The 24,030-nt window shown below is 42.8% G+C and overlaps 1 protein-coding gene across 6 annotated transcripts in view; it reads right to left on the bottom strand.

The window, feature by feature from the left end:
• Positions 1 to 24,030, bottom strand: part of ccdc169 (coiled-coil domain containing 169) — a 73,379-nt gene that overhangs the window by 34,723 nt on the left and 14,626 nt on the right. The gene's annotated exons all lie outside the window — the stretch shown is intronic.

Below are 24,030 nucleotides of genomic sequence, written 5' to 3' on the forward strand. Positions count from 1 at the left end.
TAGACTGTATTCCTACTGTTCAGTTTCTATTCTTTTTCTGTGTATTGTTCACGTTTCTTCCTCAAACATGCCTGTTCAACGTGCCCAATTTTGCCTTAGTTTCTTTAAAGTTTTTTTTATACCAGCAGTTTGCTATTGCGTGACTAATATTTCCACACCAATGGCAATTTGGAGTCTGTGTGTAACTCATCTGTCAGACACTCTTTTGCGAATTCTCATGCTTGGGCTTAACTGTCAAACTTCTTTGGCTGCTAGTTCCACCAAGACTGCTATTACCAGTGCTTTCCTGAAGTCTAGATTCTTTTCCATCAATAATCTCTTCCAGGCTGGTTCACATCTTAAACCATACAGCATCATTTAAGTGATCAGAGACAGACTGGTATCTTCAAATTCACCAAATTCTGTTAACATCTTTAAAATTGCCATGATTTGGGAGATGGATTCACCATCATGTTGGTTGTGCTTGTGGAATCTGAACCATTCAGCAATCACCGCAACGTCAGCCTTCCTGCTCCTCTGATGCTGCTTGGCCTGCTGTGTTTATCCAGCTTCACACCGTGTTATCTCAGCAATCACCAATAGCTTTGGTGAAAACTGGTTCTAGGATTCCTACTATTTCTTTTTAAGTTTTGGAACCCAGCTTCTCTGGCTGTACCAGACTCCTTAGGAGCTTAATTGCTTCCCCCCACCTAATACGAAGGAATGCTAGGACAACAATGTTTGTTTCAATTTGTTAGCTTGAACAAAACAACAGAATCTTTCTTGGTAGGTGTTTCAGCCCTCTGTATTTTCATCATGTGGTCCCGTGGCATCAGAATTTCCTGCATTTGTTCAGAATGGGAAGGGTATGTGTAGCACAATGTACCATGTACACTCTAGCAAAACTTCACTTGTTCTTGTTCAAGACAAGGTTATCATGAAACTGCCCACTTCTTTCAAAACATTTCCCTCCATGTAGGATACTTGTTACTCACAGTGTTCCTTCAGTAGAGCACCTGGCAAGCTTCTTCTGCACTGTTCACCTCTTCCCAGGGAATTCTTCTCTTTTTTTACTGACTGTACCTACTTCGGTACAGCACCAGCAGTTTTTGATTTGTTTTCTTCTTTCTATCAAATGGCCTTTGAGACCTGTAGCAAGGATTACAATTTTGTTTCATTTTGACAAATCTGTGGTTTGATCCAGTGAATCGTTTTATCCTCATTGCCAGTTCTCTTCTTGTGTTAAATTCCAGGAAGGACCAGGAGGTCAAAGCTTTAAAAAGGAGGAAATTCATTATGAAGATGTTTACTCTACTGGTGGCAAGGTTAGAGAGAGCTGTTTACTACCCAAAATGCCCACGATGTCATCATTCTGTCGTGATTCGACACAACATTTGTCCAACATCACATATGGAATCATGTCAATTATGGTTGCAGGAAAGCTCCCTGCTAATGTGTGGCATCCAAAGAGCCACATACACGCAGTGTCTGGTTCCTGATAACCAGGAAATATCTGGTTAAACAGAAGACAATGAAGTCCTCTCTCCTACACAGTCTCTGACACCTTCCTCATGCGATCAAGTGTGTTGAATGACGATATGTCAGCAGTGCCACCAGCTTCCTCCTGGAAGCATCGATTGGTGTGGAAAGTCAAGACCATGGTCCTCTTCAGTGGGGAAGCCATCGATGAAACATAGCCATCTCAGTCACTGAACCTGGCTGAGCTGAAGGTAGGATACGTGCCCACCAAGTTCCCTTGATGGCCATGGCCGCCAACTGCAAGTCCTCCTCCTGTTGAGCGCAGCTTCCCTTTTCTGGAACCTACACTCAATGCTTTTATCATTGTGAGGCTAGAGTCAGAAGCTATAGCGTCCATTAATGCAAGGAGATTGTCTGCTAACAGGCTTTCAAACAATTCTGAAAACCTTAGAAATACCAGTCGATCACGATTTCCTTCCTCCTTCAATGCTACTATTATTCATTCTGCAGCAACAGTCAAAAGCACCTCACTGAAAATCTCAGCTTTAAAGAATGGGATGGGGTACCCCATAAAGCTTTTGAGAGAGGGTGATAACTGACGTGGACTCGAAGGTCGAAAATGTCAGATCAGGTACCAAATTGGTGCTGGACAATGACGAATGTCATAATGCTGCCCAATCCGCTTGGATCTGGTGCACAGACAGCATGGCAATGCTGGCACTCCTACAAACATGTGACTGTAGTAGAAGTAGATTAGCTGCTATGTTTTAGGTATGCTAGTTCTTTTAGCTGCTATACCAGAGTTGCAATGCAACTGGATTTTGCATCCTGTCACATTTAAAAATTCCATCAGGCCAGTTGGTTTGGAGGTGGCTAAATTATTGTCAAAACTGCAGTAGAAGAATAAAGCAAAGGTGGAGAAAATTCTGCAGTTGGAAAGGCATGAACAAGTTTCAGGAAAATTAAGTGTATTTATTGACAAAGGTAAGCAAAACTGAAGTCAGTGATAATGTAGAAAAATGTTGCATTCTCACTCAAGAATTGGAAAATAGAAACTGTAAGACTATTGAATAAGAGATCATACAATGGGCTGGAACAGGAAATATCAAGAGCAGGGAGAAAAAAATCCATTGACATAAGTTTTCTGGGAGCCAAGTGATTATGGGAAAGGTGTTGTGAAAAAATACAGACATGATGTTTTTAGGAAGCAAATGATTTCTGCCAGCACTCAATGAGAATGCATCGCAGTGATGTAAAAGGAAAATATTCTGAAATAAAAGTAAAGAACAAAAATGAAATTTAGTCCTGCAAAGTGTAATGTTGCTGTTACATACTCAAAAAGAGGGGTCTAGGATCACAGACCTTATTGAAAATTTTATTGCAGAAAATATGCCTGTCATTGACGGATGTGGCTTCACAGAAGCAGTTTAATCTGTTACCAGGTTACAAATGCCATTAAAAAGCACTCTGACATATATGTCTGGCAAATTATTTATAATGTGAAAGAGAAACAATATATTTTTCAAAAGAATTAACAGCAAGTTTGACCATTGACAACTAAGCAGGTATTGCAGAGACCTTCACTACATAGTGTTAATTTATTTGCTAATAAATGTCACTTGCAGCAATTTGGGCACTGAGAACTTCAGGGTAATAACTTTGCAGAATATTTCATGACATTCATGCAATAAATAGACAACAATGAGGTAGTTAAAGGAAGAAAGATCGGGTTTTGTGTTTGACAATCCAGTTGATAGGAATGCTGTTCATTTTGCTAGACATTTTCATGTTTTCTTACAGTGTGCTTACAAAATTATAGACACATAGGGGAACATCATTAGCAGCTAATAAATGAGCTTAGGTATATTAACAGCTCAACTAGCCACAGCTATGCAGTGAAATCAATAATGCATTGCAACATACATTGATTAAGAATGTTAATATCAAATGAAACGGGTCACTGAGAGCACGATGGTAATAGTTACTGGACTAATTTTGCATGTGGTAACAGTATTGTATGAGCTGATATTCATCGCAATTAAAGATGTTCATTTAGATTTGAAAAACCAACAATGGAAGTGCTAGGATCTTTGTTGTTTGTTGTTGTTATATATAAATAATTTGGAGGAAAATGTAGGTGCTCTGATTAGTAAGTTTGTGGATGACACCAATATTGGTGGAGTTGCTGATAGTGTGGAGGATTGTTAAAGGATTCAGTGGGATATAGATAAATTTCAGATTTGGGCAGAGAAATGGCAGATGGAGTTTAATCCAGAAAACTTGAGAGGTGATAAATTTTAGAAGATCAAATCCAGGTGCAAATTATACAATAAATGGAAGAATCCTTAAGAGTATTGACATACAGAGCAATCTAGACATACAGGTCCAGAGATCCATGAAAGTGGCAACACAGGTGGGTAACCTGGTCAAGAAGGCATACAGCACACTTGCCTTCACTGGCTGTGGCATCGATTATAAAAGTTGGCAAGTTATGTTACAGATGTATAAAACATTAGTTGGGCCACATTTGGAATATTGTGTGCAGGTCTCTTTGCCACAACACCAGAAGGACTTGGATGCTTTGGAGAGGGGGTGAAAAAGGTTTACCAGGATGTTGCCAAGGCTGGAGGGTTTTAATTAAGAGGAGGGAATTGGATAAACTCAGATTGTCTTCACTGGAAAAATGGAGATTGAGGGCCAACCTGAAAGAGGTCTACAAAATTGTGAGAGGCATACATAGGATGGATAGTCAGAGGCTTTTTCCCAGGGTGGAAAGGTCAACTACAAGAGGGCACAGGTTCAAGGTGAGAGGGGAGAAGTTAGGGGAGACGTCTGGGCAAATTCTTTCAACAACGGGCGGTGGGTGTCTGGCAAATACAGCCAGTAGAGGTTGTGGAAGCAAGTAAATTAGCAATGTTTAAGGCTTAGCTTGATAGACATATTAAAAGGGAGGCAAATAGAGGGATAGAAACCAGATTTGGGCAATAATTAGTAGGTCCAAATAAAGATAAGGAATTAGCGCAAGCCTGCTGGGTTATAGGGCCTGTTCCTGTCCTATATTCTATTGTAAAACCTTACGGAGTAGGTAACACTTAAATTTTAATACTTTTTGTTGATTTTGGAGAGTTTGAATTTTCAGCTGTCTTTTTATAGCAAGATCCATAATGCTACATCTACTCAGCTCTCAGCAGGATCTACATCATTGTAACAAGGTGAAATGAGAATTAATTTAAAATAAATCAGGAAAGATCCACCAGTCCTTCAATCTAGTCTTCAGTGTTAATAATGTTACCTTATCAGGCTAGCACACTTACATGGGCCAATAACTTAGAAAACAAGAATTATTCTGTCTACGATAATGTCACTGCCTAATTATAGTTAATGGATGATTTTTTCTCTGGCAATCTTGCTCTTAGTGTGATTACCACAGTTCACACTGAATTAAACACAGCCATAAATAGAGTAATTCACAATGACATTCCAATTATTAGAGAATAGACGTGACCAAATTAAGGCAGTTGTTTTCTGCATTAAATGTTCTTTTAATCTATATGCAGTATAAGTTGTTAAGTTTAAATGCTAATAGCTAACCTTCTTTAGCTTTATTACACTGACAATTCAACAAAGAATCACATTGTGAAGCATCATGTGAAGCAAAGAAGATAAGTTCTATCTGAAACACAAAATTGTACTTTATTTGGAACAAGATGCATTTTGCCCTCACAATATTGGCATTCTTTTTATCTCAATAAAGACATACTTGTTAACAGTTGCAGTTCTTCTCAGCATTTTCATCGATAGCTATTCTGTTCAGTAGATGAAAAGGGAGTAGCTGCCTGAGTTTCTGCATATTTTCTTAGCAGATTCTGAATATAATTAGACAATAATTTCAGACACCCATAATGCCCAAGCACATTGCCAAGCTAATGAGAACATCAAGATCTACATATTTTCAGATAGCAAAAGAACAACATGTATCTTACAGAGGAAAAGTTTTATTTAGCTACAGGATTGTGACAGCGCAGACACAAATAGGGTCTATTTCTTAAAATAAACTTAGACCATCATACAATGCCATACCATAATCAAATCACATGTTTGGTAGCATACATTATTACATTGCATCATACAATTAAATAATTCAAAGGCATATCAATGTATACAAAGGCCAATAATGTGCCCTGCTGAACAAACATAAAAACAGCAGAGAAAGCTTTGCTGGTCAATCAAGCCTGGCTGGAGCATTATGATAAGCCAATTTCATTCCCTGCAGCTAGATATTTTTTTCTAATCAACATGTTCAAAGATGCTATGACACACATCTACAGTAGTTGCCCTACAGCTATGTAATCTCATGGAAAGAGCAAAGAAAGATAAAGATCCAATTCTTCTATTGTTTTATAAACCTTTATCAGGTCATTACCTAATCTGTACTGATGTAAAGTAAAATGACCCAAATTGTCGAGCTTATCTGAGTAACTAAGGGTAATTTATGTTAGAAATTATTTGTGCAGCTCTCCTTGGAATATCTCTCCAAGGCTACTATTACTCACCAATGTGAAAGACCCAAACCTGAGCGGAGCACTTCAGATGTAATGTGGTCTAACCAATTACTTGTGGGTATGAGCAGTGGGAGATTACTGACAGGTGACACGGAATCACTGCAGAAGGGGGCCATTCAGCCCATTGTATCTTTACAGCTCACTGAATGAGTAATTGATTAAGTGCCTTCACATTCTACACATAACCCTGCACATTCTTTCCACTCTCAGTTAACAGCGCTTTTCTTCTTGACTCAAAGCTTCCTCAGGGAAATCAAGAAGAATTTGATTCAGATAGCCTTAACTTTAACTAAAATACAAAGCAAAGCAGAAAGGAATGTATAGAACTATCTAACACCTTAAGAAGTAAAACCAACACTAAATGTACTGACATGGTCATCCCTTTTATTTGTAGTGTTTCCTGAAGGGAAATTAGAATGTTTTTCAATCTAGAACATCTGAAATTGAAGTGTTTGAGTGACAATTGGTCATTATACCTTCTTAGAGTTCAGGTTTAGTTATATCCAGAATGACAATTTCATACTACTTTCTTTCGGTTCAACATGAAATAAATTTAGGCAATGTCAATATATTGTGCAGACATAATAAAAAAATGCATACAAACTGGTAAACGTACTCAATGGATTAGACAGTGGAGGGGAAAAAACAATCATATCATGTAAGTCAGATCCCAGACTGAAATTTGAATTGACAGACCAAGACTGTTTGGTTTTTGTGTTAATTAAATGGTCTCTCACTGAAACATAAGCACACAATGTTACATTCTTGGTTTTAACAATGAAACAGAAGCTTATTTCACAAAATGAATGACAAAATAGAGTAAACCAATAAACAAAAGAAACAAGAGATTGTAGGAACTCCAGATGCTGGAGAATCTGAGATAACAAGGTGTAGATCTGGATGAAGACAGCAGGCAAGCTGATGTTTTGGGCCTACATTTCTGAAGAAGGGTCTAGGCCCGAAATGTCAGCCTTCCTGCTCTCTGATGCTGCTTGGCCTACTGTGTTCATCCAGCTCCACACCTTGGTACAACAAAATAAACAAACCTATTTACATATAAGAAAGATAAAACAGCATAGAGCTGGTGGAACACAGCAGGCCAGGCAGCAGAGGAGCAGGAAAGTTGACTTTTCAAGTTGGGACTCATTTTCAGAAAGAGGGAGCTCAGAAATAAAGATGGGGGTGGTGCTGGGAAAGGTAGTTGGGATGGTCATAGGTGAGTGCAGGTAGGCAGTGGTGGGGATTGGTCAGTGAAGTGGGTGGAGCGGATAGGTGGGAGAGAAGATGGACAAGTTGTGTCAGGTCAAGGAGGCAAGATGAGTGGGAGGATTGGACATGAGATGCAGCAGGAGGTGAGGAGATTTTAAAACAGGTGAATTCTATGTTTAGGCCATTGGGCTGTAGTCTCCCGAGGTGGAATATGAGGTGGTGCTCCTCCAGTTTTCAGGTGGTGTCATTATGATACTGGAGGAGGCCCAGAATGGACATGTCATCAGGGAGTGGAAGAGGGAGTTAAAATGGTTGGTGCAGATGCTCTACAAGCACATGGTCAAGTATAATCTACGAACCCAAAACACTCCTTTAGAGATCCCCAAAAAAAACCCTGTACAGAATGAAGCTAGAGAAAAATGCATTTCTCTAACACCTGAATAGGTTTAATTTCGCAATAACTTCAACTCCCAATTTAGAAAATCTGACAGATGTATGAAAGCTTCAGGAAGAGGCTAAGTTGAAGCATTTAGTTTAAATTAACCCCTTCTGAATTTTATCTAATTACTTCTAATGTGACACTATTCCTAAACTCTATATTCGACACTGTTCTATTGTTAACAAATCTAACTGACTTCTTTTCTCAGGAGCCACTGCTTTTCACATCCATCTTTAACCAAGGGCTTTTCTAGAACTGTCCCAAACTGAAACTTTTCTATGAATATTTCCCCAAAGCTTAAAAAACATAATTTCTGAAATTTCTAAGAAATCCTGGAACACAATTTTTTTTTACATTGCTCTAACACAAACTCTCTTATGTACACAAAAGCCCATTTATTCTGAAAGTTGGACTCTAATAATTTGTTTTAAAAGAAATCACCACAGCTACAGAAACACAAGTGAATCATTAAACCCCTCAAAGCCAAAAATCTCACAACACCAGGTTATAGTCAGAAAGCTTGAATTTTCAAATAAACCTATTGGACTATAACCTGGTGTCATATGATTTTTGACCTTGTCCAACCCAGTCCAATACCAGTGCCTACACATCATGGCTGACCCCTTCAGATAGACAGAATAAAAAAAACTGTCTCACTCATTCAAGATTCAAACATCTAACTTTAAAAATAAAATATGTTAATATATATGTATAAAAATCACACACCCCACATCACAACTGATATGCAGCATTGCAACTAGTGTAGCTCATGGTCAGAAATCACATGCCACCAGGTTATAGTCCAACAGGTTTATTTGAAAACACGAGCTTTTTGAGCCTCACCCCTTCTTCAGGTGACAAGGCTCCAAAAGCTAGTGATTTCAAATAAACCTGTCGGACTACAACCTGGTGTGGTGTGATTTCTGACCTTGTCCACCCCTGTCCAACACCGGCACCTCCACATCATAGTTTACCTTATGTTACACGTGTTCAGCATATGTCATCAATTGAGTTTAAGGAACCTTTTGTTGAATGCTAAAGGCAGGAACAGACAATTTCAGCTACACATGGAGAGATTATTAACCGGACTGAGGTGACGCGCAGTGCCTTTGATTGATGACTATGCCTTTAAGACAATATGCCTTCAGCTGTCTAACAGAAAGGCACTGTTATCATTTGTTTTGAGGCCAAACCTCAACAAGAACAACATTAATAATATATCTGGCCTCAGATGATCTAAGCTCAATTGCAATGTGGTAATCATCTCTCTACATGAAACTACTGTGGATAGCAAGTCAAATATTTGATACTCCCACATGCAGCATAGACAACAAGGCAATCTATTTCTAGTACCAGCAAAGGATCATGTAAATGATCTACAATAAAGATTTGTCACAGATCCTTCAATGGTAAATTTTATTACACTGTTAATCCAACTACAGTACCTTAACCCTTGAATGTTCACATATGGATAGAATACCAAGCAAGGTAAAATCCAGATCTCACAGGCTGTGAATTGAAGTCAATGGGGGGAAATCTTCCATAACTATCATCTTGGGCATGGTTCATAGTTTGAGATTAACCTCAGACAGTTTGTTGCAAAACAAATTACACACGAAGTAGAAATTGGTTCAATTGGAATTGGGTGCAGAATCAACAGAGAGTGGGAAAGAGAGGAATGAAATTGGAGAAACTATGCAGATTGAGTGTTGCTAAGTTCTCTGACAGAGTGCTGGTGGTTTGGCTGGAGGAGGGATATCCTCTACCTAGAATGGGCCAAGATGTTCTCTACCCAGGTGGCAACTGGAAGGCAGTAACACCAGATGTACAACATCTGTCACTGACAGCTAGTGGACCTATGCAGCATAAGTTTAAGATTCTCACGAGATGTCAATGTCAGTGAACGCATCTTCAAATGTCATACCCTTACAAATGAATTACGAGATTCACACACAGTTCCAATCACCATCCCTTGTTTCAATGAACTGCCAAATACTCCATCCCACATGATTTATGCTAATATTCTTCAACTGATTACAACAAAGTTTAATTTTAAAAATGGAGCTGGTATTGCTAATAATAGATATTACATCGTATATAAATCAACATCAGAAACAGTCAAGTTCTTTAAGTACTAAATAAACAACTCATTCATTCTAAGCAAAACTTACTCAAGAAAATATGTAAAAATGATTAACAAAAGGTTTAAATCACAACTGCCTTTCTTCAAAAGCACAGAACACCCAAATCTAGGGAAAAGAATATGAACACTCTGCAGAATTTTATCTTGAAGATATTTTGGAAAATTTACAATCAAATTCAGAAAAATAATTGTTCGCAGATAGTCCCAAAAGCTGGTCTGTAGCCAAATTCACTTTTCACATAAGCTGGTCTGCACCAGGGTGTCTTCCTGGGGTGACCGAATTAATTTTTCTGTGGACAGTGGTGTAGATTTCAAAGATGTTTTTAAGAAATCCTTCACATGGTGGTGAAGTCCTCATTTAGGTTTCTATATCACAAACTTTGATGAGAGGGATTTCAGAGAAAAAGGAAGAGGACAAATGCAGTTGCTCCTGCAGCTACCTGTCTTGGATTTTTCACATTCAGATCCATTACTTTTATTCACCCCAACAATCTGCGTCAGGACACTGCTCTCTGAAAGTGTCACAGACTTTGCATGTCCGTCCAAGCAGCTTGTTCCTTGCAAATGCAACACTGTCACTGTTGTAACCAGTATATCATGTGTTCAGGCAGTGTTATTAAAAATTCGTATTTTAATTTAACTATTTTAATTAATACTTTATTATTATACTTATTCATAATATTAGTATCATCACCCTTGAATGTTTAGTACTAAAAGCCTCCCACATAATCTGACAGCTTGTACATAGTAGATGTGGTATACCTCCAGTCAGTTTGTGTTTTGAAATTTGTGATGTCTTTTACAATCTAATTAGTACCCCAGAATCAAAAACTCCAGCACACAGGGCTGGTGCATCTTGGAGATTCGGCTAGATGAGTTTTTGGGAGGTTTGCAAATTCTGTCTGATACTTTGACTTCCATTTATATGTTCCTGATGAAGTATCTTGATATGTTTGACGCCTTGCCAAATGAACCTTCTCCATTTTCGATGGTCACAAACCTCCCGTGAGTCAGTGAGGATGTTTGACACCTTCAGAGGTTATTTTAGAAAGGCACTAAAACATTTCCTGCCATGACTATGTTCCGAATAGAGCAATTCCTTGTCAGATATAGAAATGACATATCCTATTCAGTGAAGATGGTTTTAAGTGATCAGCACCTTGATGTCGTGCACCTTGGTATGGGAGTGAATGCTGTTATTGGACAGCCTTTCTTGCCACCGGATTTGGAGGATTTTGCAAAGGCACTGCTGCTAGAGCTTCACCAGTGGCTTGAGGTGACTGGTATAGGCTGTCCAGGTTTCAACACAATAAGGGGGGTGTAAGGATCATTGCTGCCTGCTGAACCATGACCTTGGTCTCGGTTTTGGGATCCTGAACCTCAAAAGTTCTTTTCCTAGTCGACTGAAAGCTCAGCTAGCACATTGGGTGACTATGAATTTTGTTATCCAAATTTGCCATTGTCGAGAGGGTGTTTCATTCTCCAGGAGCTTGCAAATGATCTCCATTGATGGGGGAGGTGTCATGCTTCGGAAACTGGCTGGAAGAGTTTTCCATGTGTTTAGTGAAAGGCAGGTTTACTCATTTGCCTCAGAGGAGTCGACAGTGAACTAAAACTCAATTTCTGGGTTAGTATATGCACTGCTGTTATCTACAGTTCGGAATTCAATGACTGGAGTTGTGTGATTTTGGTTTTGGATTGAAGGTGACAAAGGTTATCTCTACACCTGTGATGGATTTGCTGGAGTTGAGATGCAACATTACAGACAGGAAGATAGTGAACACGGTTGGTATGATAACATAATAAAATGTGAGGCTGGATGAACACAGCAGGCCAAGCAGCATCTCAGGAGCACAAAAGCTGACGTTTCGGGCCTAGACCCTTCATCAGAGCTCTGATGAAGGGTCTAGGCCCGAAACGTCAGCTTTTGTGCTCCTGAGATGCTGCTTGGCCTGCTGTGTTCATCCAGCCTCACATTTTATTATCTTGGATTCTCCAGCATCTGCAGTTCCCATTATCTCTGGTATGATAACATAGCTTTGTTTCACCCCAGCCTTCAAGGGTGTAGGGTCTGTCGTGATTCCATTGATGAGGGTCAAGGCTTTCATATATTTCTCGATTAGGCAGAGAATGTCAAGAGATTTGAGACGGCAGCTAAATTTGAGGAGAATACTTAACAAGTCTTTGTGGTTTACAGAATGAGAGGCTTTTGTAAAGCTGAGAAAGGCCATGAGCAGTGTTGGGTGTTTCTCTTTGCATTTTTCATGAGTTCATTGTGCATTGAAGATTATGTCAGTGGTGCTCCTCATTCAGTAAAACCCATACTGTGACTCTGAGACAAATAGTTTAACCACTAGCAGGAGGTGATTGAGGAGGATCCTCGTAATAATTTTCTTGATGGCGAACAGCAGAGCGACTCCTCAGTAGTTACTTCATTTCTTCAGAACAGACATTCCTACACTCGAAGTAACACATGAGCCCAAGCAGGAATTCTACACTGATGTTGAACAATATGTTGTGCAATAAGGACCAAAAGAACTGTGGATGCTGTAAAATCAGGAACAAAAACAAAGTTGCTGGAAAAGCTCAGCAGGTCTGGCAGCATCTGTGAAGGAAAAGTACAAAGTTAACATTTTGGGTCCAGTGACCCTTGCTCATAACCGGGGAACATTGTCCTTCACAGATGCTGCCAGACCTGCTGAGTTTTTCCAGCAACATTGTTTTTGTTCTTGAAAATGTTGTGCAAGTCTGAACAGGCAAAAAAGGTTGATCCTCATTCGAAATTGCATGCCAAAGTCAGGAAGGACATGAATCTGCAGAAAACTGTGTTTAGCAGTGGACAACAAACTCAAATTCGGTGCACCTTTTGATAAAATATCAATAACATACTACTTATCATTGCCAAAATCCTGGTTCACCAGCGAAATAGGCAAAAACGTTCATGCAACACCCATGGTCGCTAACTAGACTATATCATTGTTTGAACAAGGGACTATATAAATATCCACATCAACCATGTCATGACAGGTTACCAATGACTGCTGGACCACCTTGTCAGATATACCATTTCCACAGTGATAATGGGAACTGCAGATGCTGGAGAATCCAAGATAATAAAATGTGAGGCTGGATGAACACAGCAGGCCCAGCAGCATCTCAGGAGCACAAAAGCTGACGTTTCGGGCCTAGACCCTTCATCAGAGAGGGGGATGGGGTGAGGGTTCTGGAATAAATAGGGAGAGAGAGGAAGGCGGACCGAAGATGGAGAGAAAAGAAGATAGGTGGAGAGGAAAGTATAGGTGGGGAGGCAGGGAGGGGATAGGTCAGTCCAGGGAAGACGGACAGGTCAAGGAGGTGGGATGAGGTTAGTAGGTAAGAGATGGAGGTGCGGCTTGGGGTGGGAGGAAGGGATGGGTGAGAGGAAGAACAGGTTAGGGAGGCAGAGACAGGTTGGGACTGGTTTTGGGATGCAGTGGGTGGAGGGGAAGAGCTGGGCTGGTTGTGTGGTGCAGTGGGGGGAGGGGACGAACTGGGCTGGTTTTGGGGTGTGGTGGGGGAAGGGGAGATTTTGAAGCTGGTGAAGTCTACATTGATACCATTGGGCTGCAGGGTTCCCAAGTGGAATATGAGTTGCTGTTCCTGCAACCTTCGGGTGGCATCATTGTGGCACTGCAGGATGCCCATGATAGACATGTCATCTAAAGAATGTGAGCGGGAGTGGAAATGATTTGCGACTGGGAGGTGCAGTTGTTTATTGCGAACCGAGCGGAGGTGTTCTGCAAAGCGGTCCCCAAGCCTCCGCTTGGTTTCCCCAATGTAGAGGAAGCCACACCGGGTACAGTGGATGCAGTATACCACATTGGCAGATGTGCAGGTGAACCTCTGCTTAATGTGGGAAGTCATCTTGGAGCCTGGGATAGGGGTGAGCGAGGAGGTGTGGGGGCAAGTGTAGCATTTCCTGCGGTTGCAGGGGAAGGTGCCAGGTGTGGTGGGGTTGGAGGGCAGTGTGGAGCAAGCAAGGGAGTCACGGAGAGAGTGGTCTCTCCGGAAAGCAAACAAGGGTGGGGATGGAAAAATGTCTTGGGTGGTGGGGTCGGATTGTAGATGGCGGAAGTGTCGGAGGATGATGCATTGTATCCGGAGGTTGGTAGGGTGGTGTGTGAGAACGAGGGGAATCCTCTTTGGGCGGTTGTGGTGGGGACGGGGTGTGAGGGATGTGTTGCGGAAAATGCGGGAGACGCGGTCAAGGGCGTTCTCGACCACTGTGGGGGGAAAGTTGCGGTCCTTGAAGAACTTGGACATCTGGGATGTGCGGGAGTAGAATGCCTCATCGTGGGAGCAGATGCGGAGGCGGAGGAATTGGGAATAGGGGTTGGAATTTTTGCAGAAGGGTGGGTGGGAGGAGGTGCATTCTAGGTAGCTGTGGGAGTCGGTGGGCTTGAAATGGACATCAGTTACAAGCTGGTTGCCTGAGATGGAAACCGAGAGGTCCAGGATGGTGAGGGATGTGCTGGAGATGGCCCAGGTGAACTGAAGGTTGGGGTGGAAGGTGTTGGTGAAGTGGATGAACTGTTCGAACTCCTCTGGGGAGCAAGAGGCGGCGCCGATACAGTCATCAATGTAACGGAGGAAGAGGTGGGGTTTGGGGCCTGTGTAGGTGCGGAAGAGGGACTGTTCCACGTAATCTACAAAGAGGCAGGCATAGCTGGGGCCCATGCGGGTGCCCATGGCCACCCGCTTAGTCTGTAGGAAGTGGGAGGAATCGAAAGAGAAGTTGTTGAGGGTGAGGACGAGTTCGGCTAGGCGGATGAGAGTGTCGGTGGAGGGGGACTGGTCGGGCCTGCGGGACAGGAAGAAGCGGAGGGCCTTGAGGCCATCTGCATGCAGAATACAGGTGTATAGGGACTGGACGTCCATGGTGAATATGAGGTGTTGGGGGCCAGGGAATTGGAAGTCCTGGAGGAGGTGGAGTGCGTGGGTGGTGTCACGGATATAGGTAGGGAGTTCTTGGACCAAAGGGGAGAAAATGGAGTCCAGATAGGTGGAGATGAGTTCGGTGCGGCAGGAGCAGGCTGAGACGATGGGTCGACCAGGGCAGGCAGGTTTGTGGATTTTGGGAAGAGAAAAGAAACGGGCCGTGCGGGGTTGGGGAACAATGAGGTTGGAGGATGTGGGTGGGAGGTCCCCTGAGGTGATGTGGTCATGAATGGTGTTGGAGATGATGGTTTGGTGCTCGGGTGTGGGGTCATGATCGAGGGGGCGGTAGGAAATGGTGTCGGAGAGTTGGCGTTTGGCCTTGGCGATGTAGAGGTCAGTGCGCCATACTACCACAGCGCCACCCTTGTCTGCGGGTTTGATGGTGAGGTTGGGGTTGGAGCGGAGGGAGCGGAGGGCTGCCATTCTGCAGGGGAGAGGTTGGAGTGGGTGAGAGGGGTGGAGAGGTTGAGGCGGTTAATGTCTCGACGGCAGTTAGAGATGAAGAGGTCGAGGGAAGGTAGGAGGCCTGGGGGTGGTGTCCAGGAGGAGGACTTGTGTTGGAAGCGGGTGAAGGGGTCAGTGGAGGGAGGGTTAGGTTCCCAGTTGAAGAAGTAAGCGTGGAGGCGAAGGCAGCGGAAAAACTGTTCTATGTCCAACCGTGACTGGTTGATGTGTGGTTGTAGGGGGACAAAGGTGAGCCCCTTACTAAGGACTGACCGTTCGTCCTCAGTTAGTGGAAGGTCTGGGGGAATGGTGAAGATGCGGCAGGGTTCAGTATGGCTATCTTCTCTGGGGTGGCTGGCTGTGGAGGTTGTGGGCGGAGCGATGAGATCGTCGGCCGTGGGCGGGGTTCCGTCGGCGTCGGCCGTGGGCGGGGTTCCGTCGACGGTTGGAGGAGCGGGGTGGGCAGCAGCAGCTGCGGTGAGAGTGGTGTGTGAGGTATTGTAACTGGAAGTGGAGGCGGTGACTGCAGCAGTGGTCCCGGGAGTGGTGTGGCCGGCGGAGGCGATGTGACGTCATCGGTGGGGTCTCAATGTGGACTTCACCAGCTTCAAAATCTCCCCTTCCCCCACTGCATCCCAAAATCAGCCCAGTTCGTCCCCTCCCCCCCACTGCATCCCAAAACCAGTCCAACCTGTCTCTGCCTCCCTAACCTGTTCTTCCTATCACCCATCCCTTCCTCCCACCCCAAGCCGCACCTCCATCTCCTACCTACTAACCTCATCCCACCTCCTTGACCTGTCCATCTTCCCTGGACTGACCTATCCCCTCCCTACCTCCCCACCTATACTCTCCTCTCCACCTATCTTCTTTTCTCTCCATCTTCGGTCCGCCTCCCCCTCTCTCCCTATTTATTCCAGAACCCTCACCCCATCCCCCCCTCTGATGAAGGGTCTAGGCCCGAAATGTCAGCTTTTGTGCTCCTGAGATGCTGCTGGGCCTGCTGTGTTCATCCAGCCTCACATACCATTTCTACAGCCTGGTCCCAAACAATGGAGGCAGCAGAAGCATCAAAGGAACCACTAAAGCAGCTGTTTTCAATCAGCACTTCAGTGCCAACCTCTCAATCCTCCAGCCATCAAGAGCTACAATGTGGACAAAGTTCTGATCGACCTTAAATTCCATCATAACAAGCAACTGTGATTTATCCCTTGCTGGTTTGTGATATATTTAATCATGCCCAATGGACCACCGTTAATGTGCGAGGAACAGAAGCATAAGATTATGGAGTTAAAGTGTTTTGCGGGCCAGATGAATGAAACAGAGTTAGGTTTACATGCAGGACGATGGGGAGTTTTTGGAAAGTTGAGTGCCACATCTTGTGCTTTACACTTTCCCTCCTCCAAGCAGTGTTTATCAAGGCAGTGTCAAACAGACACCAACTACACACATGGCAGCAGCAGCTGGATCATTAAGATTAATTCAATGTCCACTTGGTGGGCACGTGAGTGGATCCTTCTCAAAGCGAACAGGCTGCACACAGAGGCCAAAGGAAAGCAGAAATCAGGAGACAGGGCAAATGAGAACCTCTTCAGTTGACCACAGGTATTCAATGGCCACAGCCTCCATAATGATGGTCTGGCAGCTATGGCCACACATAATTGTCCTCTCTTCCCTCCATCCACATCTCTTGACCCACAGCCCCCAGGGCTCCCAATGGTCCTCTCCAGTCTGTGAAGCTCACCTGGAGTCCATATTTGGAGAGAGCTCCCACGTGCAGCCTATAAGACTTGACCACCAGCAGCTTGGCTCAAGTCGAATTATTGCCCTCTGTGTAATGTATCAGCACCTGAGGAATAGGACTTAACTGAGAAGTCAATGAATCCATGAAAAGGGAAGCACAGAGGAGAAGCATAGCAAAATAGAATGTCAGGAAAATTTCATCTTTTCTCTCCAGAGGATAATGACCTCAACTGGAACAATGTATCATAATAATTATCCGAAGGATCTTTAGGCATGCTGCTTCAAATCATCCACAGTGTTCACCATAGTCTGCTTTCAATAGAATATACATGCAGAGCTTGGCACAGGTATAACAAAGATATTCTGTAATGCTCCTCTCTTCCACACTCTCAATCAATTTTTTTGGTTCTCCAAATGTGTAACCCCGTGAGCACAGACTGTCGGAGGAGGCAATATCTTCAGGAGAGAGGGAACAGGAGAAAATTGCCTTTGATGTTTTTGCAGCACGTCTTCTTGTTGGCAGGAAATACCATTCAAGAACACAGAAAATTATGTCACGGATTAATAGTAACTCTGGTTAGCACACTTACTGCCAAAGGATGCTTTCACACCCACGCACAGGTCTGCAGGAAAGATTGATATGGAAATTGTGTCTAATTATTTTCTCATGAAATGGTAATTCTGGATCACCAGCTGTCCTCACATTAAAGTGACTCAAATCAACAAAAAAAAAATCTCAAGCAGCAGATTCTAAAATAACCATGAAGAATGAATTAAAAATACTGTTAACCCTAATCTCACTGTGTCGGTTGATGCATTTATTTCCTTAGGACTCATTTACCCCAGAATGTCGTAACTATCAAAGAGATCATAACTACTAGCAAGGCTACATTTTTAGAATCGTATTTCATCCCCTTCCCCATATGGACTGTAAATGGATGGATCAGGATTGTTTTTAGTAGAGCACAATGTTAAATATATTGGATGTCCAAAGAGATTTGGGTGTACAGGAGCATAGCTCTTTAAAACACAATGAACAGGTGCAGAAAATAGTCAAGAAGGCTAATGGAATATTGGCCTTCATAGCACAAGGTCTGGAGTATAAGGATGCAGACATTATGCTGTAGTTAGACGAAACACTAGTTAGGCCCCACTTAGAGAACTTTGAGCAGATCTGGGAACCACACCTTAGGTAGGGTACTTAGGCCCTGGCAGGAGTTCAGCGCAGATTTACAGGGATTATACTGGACTTCAGTGGTTCGGTTATGAGGAGAGATTAGAAAAATTAGGCCTTTATTCTCTAGAACGTAGAAGGTTAAAGGGTGATCAGATTTTCAGGATAATAACAGGGAAAGACAGGGCAGACAAAGATAAACTATTTCCACTGTGTGAAGGTTCGAGAACAAGGGGTATAGTCTTAGAATTAGGGCCATGCCATTCCGGTGAGATGTCAGAAAGCACTTATATACACAGAGTAGTGGAGGTCTGGAACTTCCTTCGTCAAATAGTGGTCACTGCTAAATCAATTATTGACAACAGGTAATAGGTGCAGGAGTAGGCCATTCGGCCCTTCGAGCCAGCAACACCATTCATTATGATCATGTCTGATCATCCACAATCAGTATCCTGTTCCTGCCTTATCCCCATAACCCTTGATTCCACTATCTTTAAGAGCTCTATCCATCTCTTTCTTGAAAGTATCCAGAGACATGGCCTCCACTGCCTTCTGGGGCAGAGCATTCCATATATCCACCACTCTCTGGGTGAAGACGTTTCTCCTCAACTCTGTTCTAATCGGCCTACCCCTTATTTTTAAACTGTGTCCTCTCGTTCTTTACTCACCCATCAGCGGAAACATGCTTCCTGCCTCCAGAGTGTCCAATCCCTTAATAATCTTAAACGTCTCAATCAGATCTCCTCTTATCCTTCTAAACTCAAGTGTATACAAGCCCAGATAACAAAGTGTGGAGCTGGATGAACACAGCAGGCCAAGCAGCAACTCAGGAGCACAAAAGCTGACGTTTCGGGCCTGGACCCTTCATCAGAGAGCTCTCTGATGAAGGGTCCAGGCCCGAAACGTCAGCTTTTGTGCTCCTGAGTTGCTGCTTGGCCTGCTGTGTTCATCCAGCTCCACACTTTGTTATCTTGGATTCTCCAGCATCTGCAGTTCCCATTATCACTGTATACAAGCCCAGTCGCTCCAATCGTTCAACATATGATAGCCCCGCCATTCCAGGAATTGACCTCGTGAACCTATGCTGCACTCCCTCAAAAGCCAGAACGTCCTTCCTCAAATTTGGAGACCAAAACTGCTCACAATACTCCAGGTGCTGTCTCACTAGGGCCCCGTACAGCTGCAGAAGAGCCTCTTTGCTCCTATACTCAATTCCTCTTGTTATGAAGGCCAGCATGCCATTAGCTTTCTTCACTGCCTGCTGTACCTGCACGCTTGCTTTCAATGACTGATGTACAAGAACATCTCGATCTCGTACTTCCCCTTTACCTAACTTGACTCCATTTAGATAGTAAATCTGCCTTCCTGTTTTTGCCACCAAAGTGGATAACCCACATTTATCCACATTAAACTGCATCTGCCATGCATCGGTCCACTCACCTAGCCTGTCCAAGTCACCCTGTATTCTCGTAACATACTCCTCACATTTCACACTGCCACCCAGCTTTGTGTCATCAGCAAATTTGCTAATATTACTTTTAATGCCTTCATCTATATCATTAATGTATATTGTAAACAGCTGCGGTCCCAGCACCAAACCTTGTGGTACCCCACTGGTCACTGCCTGCCATTCCAAAAGGGACCCGTTTATCACTACTCTTTTCTTCCTGTCAGCAAGCCAATTTTCAATCCAAGCCAGTATTTTGCCCCCAATACCACGTGCCCTAACTTTGCTCACTAATGTCCTATGTGGGACTTTATCAAAGGCTTTCTGAAAGTCCAGGTGCACTACATCCACTGGCTCTCCCTTGTCCATCTTCATAGTAACATCCTCAAAAATTTCTAGAAGATTGGTCAAGCACAATTTCCCCTTCGTAAATCCATGCTGACTCTGACCTATCCTGTTACTGCTATCCAAATGAGTCGTAATTTCATCTTTTATAACTGACTCCAGCATCTTTCCCGCCACTGACATCAGGCTAACCAGTCCAGAGTTCCCTGTTTTCTCTCTCCTTCTTTTTTTGAAAAGTGGGACAACATTACCCACCCTCCAATCTGCAGGAACTGATCCTGAATCTATAGAACATTGGAAAATGATTACCAATGCATCCACAATTTCTAGAGCCACCTCCTTAAGTACCCTGGGATGCAGACCATCAGGCCCCAGGGACTTATCAGCCTTCAGACCTTACAGCCTGTCCAACACCACTTCCTGCCCAACATAAATTCCCTTCAGTTCATCCACTACCCTAGGTCCTTCAGCCACTATTACATCTGGGAGATTGGATCTGTCTTCACTAGGGAAGACACAAGCAAAGTACCTATTCAACTCTTCTGCCATTTCCTTGTTCCCCATAATAAATTCACCCGTTTCTGTCTTCAAGGGCCCAATTTTAGTCTTAACCATTTTTTTTTCTTCTCACATACCTAAAAAAGCTTTTACTATCCTCCTTTATATTTTTGGCTAGTTTGCCTTCGTACCTCATTTTTTCTCCGTGTATTGCCTTTTTAGCTATCCTCTGTTGCTCTTTAAAAGTTTCCCAGTCCTCCGACTTCCCGCTCATCTTTGCTATGTTATTCTTCTTCCCTTCTATCTTTATACAGTCCTTAATTTCCCTCATCAGCCATGGCCACCCCTGCCTCCCCTTAGGATCTTTCTTCTTCTTTGGAATGAACTGATCCTGCACCTTCTGCATTATATTCAGAAATACCTGCCATTGTTGTTCCACTGCCATCCCTGCGAGGGTATTGTACCATTGAACTTTGGCCGGCTCCTCCCTCATAGCTCCATAATTTCCTTTGTTCAACTGCAGTACTGACACTTCCAATTCTCCCTTCTCCCTCTCAAACTGCAAATTAAAACTTATCATATTATGGTCACTACCTCCAAATGGCTCCTTTACTTCTGGCACAACACCAGATCCAGAATTGCCTTCTCCCTGGTAGGCTCCAGTACAAGCAATGCTAAGAATCCATCTCAGAGGCACTCCACAAACTCCCTTTCTTGGGGTCCAGTACCATCCTTATTATGTCTCCCAGTCTACCTGCATGTTGAAATCCCCCATAACAACTGTAGTAATACCTTTGTGACAGGCCAATTTCAACTCCTGATTCAACTTACACCCTACATCCAGACTACTGTTTGGGGGCCTGTAGATAATTCCCATTAGGGTCTTTCTACCCTTAGAATTTCTCAGCTCTATCCATACTGACTCTACATCTCCTGATTCTTTGTTCTCCCTCGCAAGGGACTGAATATCATTCCTCACCAACAGGGCCACCCCACCCCCTCTGCCCGTCAGTCTGTCCTTTTGATAGCACATATAGCCTTGAATATTCATTTCCCAGGCCCTGTCCACTTGAAGCCACGTCTCAGTTATCCCCACAACATCGTACCTGCCAATTTCCAACTGAGCCTCAAGCTCATCCACCTTATTTCTTATGCTTCGTGCATTCATATATAATATTTTTAATTTGTTACTCCCCTTACCCTTCCTATCAATCCCTATTTCACTTGACCATTCTGTATGATCCCTTCTTGAGTATTCTGCACCGTTGATTCTGTTGTTTTTCTTAACTTCTCTTATTTTCATTTTCCCTTTAACTTCCTTCTTAAATTTCCAGTTTGTCCCTTCCCCCCTACTACTTAGTTTAAACACACCTGGGTTGCAACGGCAAACCTGCCTGCCAGAATGCCGGTCCCCCACCTATTAAGGTGCAACCCGCCCCTCTTGTATAATTTATCCCTACCACAAAACATACCCCAGTGATCCAAGAATTTAAACTTGTTAAATTGTTAAATTTAAATCTGAGAGAGACAAATTTTTATCCAGAAAGGGCTTTCAGAAGTATGGGCCCAAGGCAGATTTGAGGAGCTGAATGGCTTCTTTCTGTTCCTCTGTTCTTGACAGAGGTGAACTTGAAAATCTGTTTTATCTTTACACAAGTTATAGAGTTCAGGTGTGAACAGATATTTGACAGAGAAGAGCAAAAGCAAAGATTACTTAAATAATCATTCACTCAGAGTGGTGAGAATTTGGAGCTGGGGTTAGAGACGGCACATGCACAGCAATGTCACATTGACAGGCAGCTGCATTTCAGGTCCCAGAAACAGACATATTTCTGTCATGAAGAAAAAGACAACCTTCACTGATATTACCTGTAAGAAAAATGGTATGAACTCAGGACACACTATGCTGTGGATGCTCGGACTTTGAGTGATGCTTGTGAGCATCAGACAGCTCTTTTCCAGCATTGTCTGTGTCCTTATCATCATCATCCTCAAAAGATGGGAACAGTGGAAATCCAAGAGGCAGAAGATCTGTTATTCACTATGCAGGAGCCCATTACATTTTTAGAAAGTTTCTTACAAGACCTTTGAATTCTGATAAACTGTCATGTCTACGTGGAGAAAATGAATTGCAGAATCTTCTCCTCACGATCTTAAAGATCTCTTCCTGCCTGTGGGGCATTATCCTCATGGGCCATTACTTCCACTTTTATAGTTGCAATAATTAACAAGGTTGGCAGGTAGGCAAAAACAGAGAAATCATGAAGGTATTTAGTGGCTCTTTATAAGGAAAGCTTGAGCAGTCACGTTGCATGTGGCCATAACAAGTGCACAATTCTGAGTCAGAGTTCCACATTTATCAGAAAGGAAGCTGTTCTTTCTAATTTTTACTTCTGTACCTTATTCCAATAACATCAATAATTTGTGTTTTTACAACAGTTTAATGGTGTTAGAACATCTCAGGACGCTTCACAGTAATATTATAAAACAAAATATGACATTGCATCCCATAAAGCAATATTAGGGCAGTGGACCTGCTCCTAATTCATGTATCACCAGGAGCCTATTGGTTTAGTGAGTACAGAGGTGATGGGTGAATTGTGTCCTTGCGCATGAATCACTAAATGCTCACATCCAAGTTCACCAAGTAATAGGACAGGCAAAACAAATGTTGGCTTTTATCTCAAATAGAATGGTGTTGGAAAACTACAGAGGCCTTCATAAAATTATACAAGGCTTCAGTCAGACTACAACTTGAATACTGTGAACAATTTCAGCCCCCTTGATGAAGAAAACATATTCTGGCACTAGAGACAACACAGAAAATGTTTGATAGGCGATTTCACATATGACAAGATTTTTTTTTGGGAGACGTTGAGAAGGTTGGGCCTGTATTCAATGGAATTTATTAGAATGACAGATGACCTTATCGAAACATACAAGTTTCTGAGGAAATTGACAGGGTAGATACAGAGAGATTGTTTCGCCTCTCAGCAGAATCTAGCACCAAAGGACATAATCTCACCAACTGACAGAGATGAGGAGGATTTTTTTTCCTTTCAAAGGCTAGAGAATCGACGGAATTCTTTGCCTCAGATGGTTGTCTAGAATGGGTCATTAGGGATTTTCAAGGCTGAGAAATTCAGATTTTTAATCAGTAAGGGAATCAACGATTATGAACAAATGTCAGGAAAGTAGAGTTAAAGATTATCAGATCAGCCTCATGATGACATTGATTGGCACAGCATACTGAAATGGATCAAATGGCCTACGTCAGCTCCGGTATTATGGATCCAGAACAAGAGGTTACAGTCTCGGGATATGCACTAGGCCATTATGGTCTGAGATGAAGAGAAGATTCATCATTCAGATGGTACTGACCCTGTGGAATTTTCTACCACACAAGGCTGTTGAGGTGAAATCACTGAGTATATTTAGGAACTAAGTAGATTTCTAGAAGATAAATTGTGTCATGAATGTGATGAGGGAACATGTGAATACGGGATTGAGATACAGGAACAATCATGATCATGTTGAATGGCAGAACGGGTTCTACGGGCTCCTCCTGCTTCTATTCTTTATGTTCCTAAAAAA

Source organism: Stegostoma tigrinum, chromosome 6 (assembly GCF_030684315.1).
Source record: "Stegostoma tigrinum isolate sSteTig4 chromosome 6, sSteTig4.hap1, whole genome shotgun sequence".
NCBI classification, from domain to species: Eukaryota; Metazoa; Chordata; class Chondrichthyes; order Orectolobiformes; family Stegostomatidae; genus Stegostoma; species Stegostoma tigrinum.